Source organism: Magnolia sinica, chromosome 15 (assembly GCF_029962835.1).
Source record: "Magnolia sinica isolate HGM2019 chromosome 15, MsV1, whole genome shotgun sequence".
Classification (NCBI taxonomy): Eukaryota; Viridiplantae; Streptophyta; class Magnoliopsida; order Magnoliales; family Magnoliaceae; genus Magnolia; species Magnolia sinica.
Window position 1 is genome coordinate 5,192,579 of NC_080587.1, and position 7,648 is coordinate 5,200,226.

The window sequence follows — 7,648 nt, forward strand, 5'->3', positions numbered from 1 at the left end:
TAAGTATAGTCATCCTAAGAATCTGATTAATGGCACCCAAATCCTTCATATCAAATTCCTTAGCTAAATAAGCTTTTAATGTTGCAATAATATCTCCACTGATACCTGCAGCCAGCATGTCATTGACGTACAATAGCAAGATAATAAAGCCACAATTACCATAATTATGAACATAGGTACAATGGTCTGCCTCACATCTTTAGAATCACAAGATCACAATGATTTTATTTTTTTTTCACTTATACCAACACATTGGCGCTTACTTTAAATCGTAAAAAGATCTGTTCAACCGACAAACTAGCACCACTAAAAAACAGGGCAACACCGATGGCTAAAAACGGCTGCCATTGATCTTTCCCACTGTTGGAAAAGGGGGCGTTGGCGTTGCTCGCCAACGGTTTAAAGCCATCGATATAGCTGTCGGTTGTTGAGGGCTAAAAAGCCATTCTCCGACGGCTAAAAGCCGTCGGCGCTTCTCAACAAGTTCAACAACAAAAAATTGCGAATGAATTGCCTTAACACCCGTTTTAGAGACATGTTTTCTGAAGCCCCAAACCAACTAACCTATTTGAAAAGTCAAGTCAAAACAAAAGAAAAGGAAGAAATCAAATCTATGCCATCCAAATCCCAAACATATAAAATCTATATTTCCATTTAAAAAATAAAAAATAAAATTGATTGTACATATGATACCCAATCCCAGGACATAATGGATCATGACAACTCCATCTAAAAGCAACCTTCGAACGAAGGTTGATACAACAATTAAATCTATTGTAACAAAATATATATCTCAAATCTTACAAATCATATGAGGTAAATCTTCCAAACTATAAGCTAATTCTCACCTTCTTAGTGAATATAACGATTAATTTAAACTATCGTGTAAACCAAAATTTGATCAAGAAATAAACTCTGGGCAGCTTGGATTTAACTGCATAAAATGATTGATGCAGTTGCATCCTAAGCTTCGAAACTAGCCAGCAAACTTCCGAGTTTTCAATGAATTACCTGAAATAAAATTTGGATTTGGTCTCCAAATAAATCAAGTACAAGAGCTAAGAGGAAAGATAAAATCAAATCAAGAAACTTGAAAATTTTAAATACAACAAACCAATGATAGATAACATAAATGATTAGCAAACACTAAAAAAAAAAAAGAAAAAAACCACAGGTAAATGATGGCAAGGATCACCCTATTGAGGTGGATCCATTATCAGCTAGAGAAACAGAATATCTTAAGTTACCAATGCCCTACATTATAAACAGTTCCTTGAGAAACACTATTTCTAAAAGAAACAACAAAAAAAGACAATGGAACTCTTGAAACTTGAGCAGGTAAAAACTTCGTTAAAGAATCAGAAGACCTGAAAGATGATGGAATAGTAAGTAATTAACCTAGCGTTACCTCAACATTCTTCAGCTCGAACTCTGGATTATGAGCGAAGTACAAGTTCCCAAAAGTCTCCCAAGGCCCACTTGTTCCATGCAACCTTGTCAAAGAGAGCACTTAGATAAGAAGACGAACCAATCATCTACTTTTAACATCTACTAGAATTAAATTTCCACATCTTTTTCATTTTAGGCATTTTTGAAAGAGTAAAAATTTTCAAGTTCGAAAGAAAAGAAAAGAACTTACAAATCCCCGTCCAAGCATAATTCAAAGCTACCACCCCAACCAAGTGCCAAGAAGTCATTCCAACATTAATGGTAGTACCTGTTTGCACCTATGTCAAGTAAACATCTGATAAGCATCATGTACGCTCTTATACTCTGCCATAACTGACAATAATAAATTGACAAATATAATATATATCTAAGACATAGATGTGTCCCTAGCATTGAAATGCACATGAACTCAAACGAAGTTCACAGAATAGTGTGTATGCTAATTCATCATACAAGCAGAGAATTACATGATGATGCATGGACATTGGACATCATTGGAAAGGACTGGCAACACAAAACATGCCTGTGTATAGTAATTCATATTAACTGTTGGGAGAACCTTATGTATAGTAATCATCATTACTATTTGGAGAACAGTCAACTGCTGCAGGTACTAAATCAAACCCCACGTACCATCTGTCCTAGACACATTCACACCCACACCCACTCACGCCAACACGCACCACAATGGGTACTAAAACTCATGACCTCTTTGTTGAAACTCTTGTGAGTCTACCACTGAGCCATGAGTAGGGACCCAACACAACCAGTAAGCTTGTCCTCCCGTAGATCAAGGGAGGTGGAATCACAAAAATGGGAAGTCTGTACTTGTAACACCTTACAAGAATTCTGAATTAATGTTTTATACACTGCAAGTAACATGAACAAATACCAACAAGCAATTGAACATTAATGCTGAAGGAAAAATTGAAACTGCAACAAGAAAATATAAAGGATCTACTAAAATTGACATAGATTGACAAATTATACCATGAGTCCTATATTGATAATTGCAATACATGTGCAAAATTATGGTTCAAATCAAATTATGCCTAGTACCCGAAACTGCATTGACAAGTTCCTCACTACATTCCAATTTTCAATGGCAAATAACTTGCATACAGTTGTTTATTGAGAAAGAATTCCATACTTTCTAAAAGCAATGCTGTATGGGCCCTTGCTAAACATGAGAGAAGGTCAACATAAGATGATCTAGCCAACATGAATGCAACAGGAAATAGATAAGCTCTCCACTTCCTCTATGTAGCTTGTATCTTTAGAAACATTTGTGGATGGAAACATAAACCAATCAAAAGATGTTGCATTTTTTATATTTCCAACAATTTCATTCAATCAACCACAAAATTCCAAGCTCATTCAATACACATTTGGTGTGTGAATGCACAATGAAACATAGGAAAGAAAAGGAATAAGAGCAATATGTAAATTTATGTGGAAGAAAGAAAGTCACATTGAAGGCAGTTTCAAATTGTTCGCAGGGAACTGCTTCACAACTTGGGTAGGCCTTGGCAGCTGCTGATTCACTGTATGCACCAGGAACACCCTGAAAAAAGAAGAAGATTCCAGAAGGTGGTGAGACATGAAGTAAAATTGGGGGCCCATTTGTATGCATGTGGGTCATTTTCCATCAGAGTAGGCACACCATGAGATATGCCGACTATGGAACCCATTATAAAAGATTGTTTGTATGCATGTGGGTCATTTCCCACAGGTAACTGAACATTGATATCAAATACCTGACCCAACGTAAAACAGTGAGGTCCAATTTCCACCATATAATATTCACTACAGAATATGAAGACAAATCAAGACTTGCAGATAGACACATTCAAAAATAGAACCTTGAACTAGTTGTCTGTTGTTCAGCAACAGCTTTCCTTTGGCTACGTGGCCAAAAAGCATTTGCAACATTGGGTTCACTATGTGACCAACTCCAGCCAAAAACAGAAAACAAAGGTAAGCATTGCTGCAATTGTACTTTTAAGTTTTGGCAGATTATAACTGGTTAAACATCCACGTATAGAACTGGCCATTCCTGTCAATTAACAAATACAACTGACATGGAAAAGGAAACACAGTGCTGAACTTAGAAGATTATTTCTAGGTTAAAGTAGAACACATCAACATAAACCCCTAGCACTACCTTAACTTCCCCTCATTAGGAGTTGTGGCCGCAACATTACATTTCAGAATGAAGGACCTGATGCATTTGATGATGCTTCAACTCTTAGCTGGTACAGGGATTGAAGGCCCTCATCTTGCTCCATACTGTAGTGTCAGAAATTATGAAACATAGATCACAAGAAACAGATACCAAAATGTAGCAGCAGTTCAAACAAAGTAAAAAGTACAAAGTAGAAAGATGCAATTAAATTTTCAGGCAATTTACATGAGTTCAACAAGCCAATTAAAAGAAAAAGATATCAACAAGACAAATTAACTTCTGATGTGACTTGCCATTACCAGCCCATTCTCACTTCGAATATCAAAGACAAAACCTTCATCAGAAGATAAATGAATGTAACCAAAACGAGAACTGAAGGTCACCGTACTTCATGGAGATGGAGAGGCTTCTATTTAAATGATCTGGATTGTCCATTTTATATGGATAGGCTTCTATTTAAAAAATAAGCTCAAGAGAATCCTTTCCATTGTTTAGATGATTTTTATCAAATTTAAATGCAAACTAATGACCCACCCAAAAATTGCCATGTCTAAGCTATCAATTGTGTGCAATGATCAAACACCATTTTATGGAACTAGCAGACATTAAAAAAATGGAACCTGAAATTAAAGATACAAGCAGACTCTTGCGAACTTACCTCCAACGGTTTTGTGACCACCAGTAAAAGTCATCGTAAAAGCACCACTCAAACATCAACATGGACCCCAAATTGCATTCAGTTGTACACTTGAAAGGGGCCAGATTTCCACATCAAGCATCAGTTGCATACATATAATACAGAAGGACAAAAGTATCACCTTCAACATGTGTGTGCGTGTGGCCTCAACCGCTGTAGCAGACCATGACCGTCAACCAAATTTCCTCACCAAAAATTCAGATCACAAACCATCATGGCTTGTGTCCAATTTTTGTGGAAGCACAAAGTAAATGACTGACACACATTTTGCACAAGATGACCAACCTTGTATACAAAATCCCAATTACTGAAAATCTAAAAACCCAATGTAATCCACATATAAATCAAAATTGAAACAAGATTTCAAATTAAAATAAATCTATTACCTGTTGCAAATCTCTCCCACTGTAAGTTTGAAGATTCCTTCTCCATTGGGCTTTGTTGCTACCATGTCTAATGGTGAAGAAAGAGAAAATGGTAGAAATCAACAATACAAAAGAAAAAAAAAAGCGTCAGGGAAAATCCGCACTCCAAGAACATCTCGAACTCAAGATACCATATCATTTCCACAAACCACATCTTCAGAAGCTTTATTTCTTCACAAAGGTTACAAGCATCATTTAAAAGCATTGCCAATCTACGAAATGGACACTTTTAGCTTATTTCTAAGAATGTGAAATTTGCAGGCAATGTGACAGATGGTGAATTGAGGAAGCTTTGACAATCAGGTATGCGATAACTGATGAAACCAACAAAGTCTCATACACACTTGTGTGCAGAACAACTCAGATAACAATGGAGATGTGCAGAATCAGAGCAACCAAGTCTAAACATGCACAACTGCATTTATTGTGGAAGAAAAAAATGAGACCTGTTTCATTCTCATTTCATGAAAATCTAAAAGAAAGAAAGAAGAAAGAAAGAAAGGATTCTATTCAAAATAACAAAAAAAAATTACAATTTCATCCCAAATCCCAAACAGTGCATATCTAAAAGAAAAAGAAAGAAAGAAAAAAATGAAATGTTGGATGAAAAATAAATAAATAAAATCAGAATCTTAGGGAAAGTACAATATTGTGGTCATAGATGGTGTTGGTGGATGGCTTCTAGGCATTGGGGGTTGAGGGGGCAGCGATAACCGGGGTCAGTTTGATGCTCCTGCAGCAGAAATCGTTGTCCGGCCTGTGGATCTGGAACTTGGGGCAGTGGCTAGATGGGTTTCATCACCAATGGCGGTTGGGGAATGCAGTTGTCAGAAATGGTGGAGAGGTCAGTTAAACTCACAGAGCCGTGATCGAGCTAAAAATCTAGGCCCGAAGGGGGCTTCAAACGGCATGCAGCAAGGGGTCGTTTTTACGATTGGCAGCTGGTGGGCTGCCCTGGTCATGGGCCCTGCACAAATGCAGGTGGGCCTCACCCAAAGCCGGTGGGCTGCTGTGACCATGGCCCCACCAAAAGCTGGTGGGCCGCACCTGAGATTCCAATCTCAGTGGGCTGCACCATTAAAACAATGGACCACGTCAGGTGCCGGAAAATTACTGCAGACCGTCCATCAGTGGGTGTCCAGTGCTGGACGATTGGCCATGTATGTTTAAAAGAAAAAGAGAGAGAGAGAGAGAGAGAGAGAGAGAGAGAGAGAGAGCATATATGTAATAATAATATAATAATATAATAATAAATGAGGTAGCATACATATATATAAAAGACTATATATAGGTGGTGGGCCCTACGTGGAACCCACCTGTTGTGATTGGCTGGAGTATCCACTCCATGCTCATGCAATATGAGATGCCCCACGTGCCGTGCTGTATCCAGCACTTGGGGCCACCATAGTATGTGTGCTTCCTTCACACCGTCCAGCTGAGGACGGTGTGGCCCGCTAGGACATGCGTGCTACATCAACGCCGTCCATCTGCTTTGCATACAGTCCGCCGAACCGTGAGGCCCATGTATGATGTACGTATTACATCTAAACCATTCAATTGGCAAGCTCGTCTCAAGACCGGGGGCTAAGAATGAGGCAGACCTATCAGGTGGGCCACCTCGTATCAGCCGGTGGGCTGCCATGTTGGGTTCAATCACGTCCAAGCCGGACAGTTCAGGCCTTGATAGTGGGCAAACTTGGGGCCCGATCTAGGCCATATGGTAAGGAAAAATTAGGTGAGCCCGTTCACATTAATGCAGACACAAGTTCCTTCAGCCATCAGATTCATGGAATCCCATTCGTTTCAAACAACCTTAATGTTTTAAGACCTTTCTAATACAAGCCGGGAATAACCTCAGGGAACCGCTCGTGTGATTTGGGCCGAAGAGGACTCGAGGGTGCGAATCAAGAACGGTAATACAACTCTAAAAGGTGATGATCCTTCTCCTTAAGCTTTCCATTTCCAAATTGGTTTAAGTTAGAGTCTTTATCAAATGTTCAAATTGTTAATTCATAGTATGCGATCTCTTACATGATTTATATCTGATTTACGGTTGACAATTGTGAAACATGATTGCATGCGATGGTTGCTTACATGATAGCTCTCATTTTAATTTATAGTTCATATCATAACCTGCTGTGATTATTATGCTTAACATATGCCTGCCATATTATAACGGTATATCTTCACATGAATTGTTGTAAGTCACTATGGACCTATATTCACTACACTTATTAGTGGGTAAGCCCTCTTGTGTATGTGAACCCATACATAGGGTGTAACATGACGGAGTGAGGAATGGAATGGACTTTCGATTGGAGGTTATGTGGGACATGGAATATGAATGTGGGATTTACCATCCATAGGTTATACGGCTTGAATGGCCTGAAATGATCTCTTTAACCGCTTTGATTTAATCTTACCTGACCCTTTGCCGTTTCGATTTAATGTACCGAGCACTCTTTTACCGTTGCGATTTAACATCTGTCCCATGCTTTGATGATTTCCTTGCGTTCCTAGATGGCCTATATCATGCAATGGTAATCCCTACTGATTGAATTTGATTGGCCACTGATCGATGGGTTCCATTAAGTATCCTAAGGTGGGGGAATCTCATGAGCCGGTTATGGTGGTCATGGGACATTATGCTCGAATTGTCGGCTTACGTTGGGTGACGAGCCCCCCGTAGTGACCATTGAGTTACTTAAATTGGTTAATTGTAATTGGATTAATAACGATTGGCTAATCATGCATTCATAATATATTGGCGATGACGGGTGGCTAATTCTGGATGCTATAGCATGTGCCCTAGAGTTGTTAGAGTACCGTTTCGCTAGCTCCCAAACCATCGACTATCGACCCTTTGTTCCGACTGGATGATCATTCCCAGGT

The 7,648-nt window shown here is 38.9% G+C and overlaps 1 long non-coding RNA gene across 2 annotated transcripts; it reads right to left on the bottom strand.

Moving 5' to 3' along the window:
* Nucleotides 1-798: 798 nt before the first annotated feature.
* LOC131227589 (uncharacterized) lies at nt 799-4,989 on the bottom strand. Of its 2 annotated transcripts, none has more exons than XR_009162375.1 (6): nt 4,718-4,989; nt 3,614-3,738; nt 2,921-3,013; nt 1,640-1,727; nt 1,409-1,493; nt 799-1,011 (listed from the first exon to the last, which is right to left on the bottom strand). It is a non-coding gene; the product is annotated as an uncharacterized LOC131227589 (long non-coding RNA). The 2 variants fall into 2 exon arrangements; XR_009162376.1 differs by having other exon boundaries at nt 799-1,058.
* Between the last annotated feature and the right edge of the window lie 2,659 nt (nt 4,990-7,648).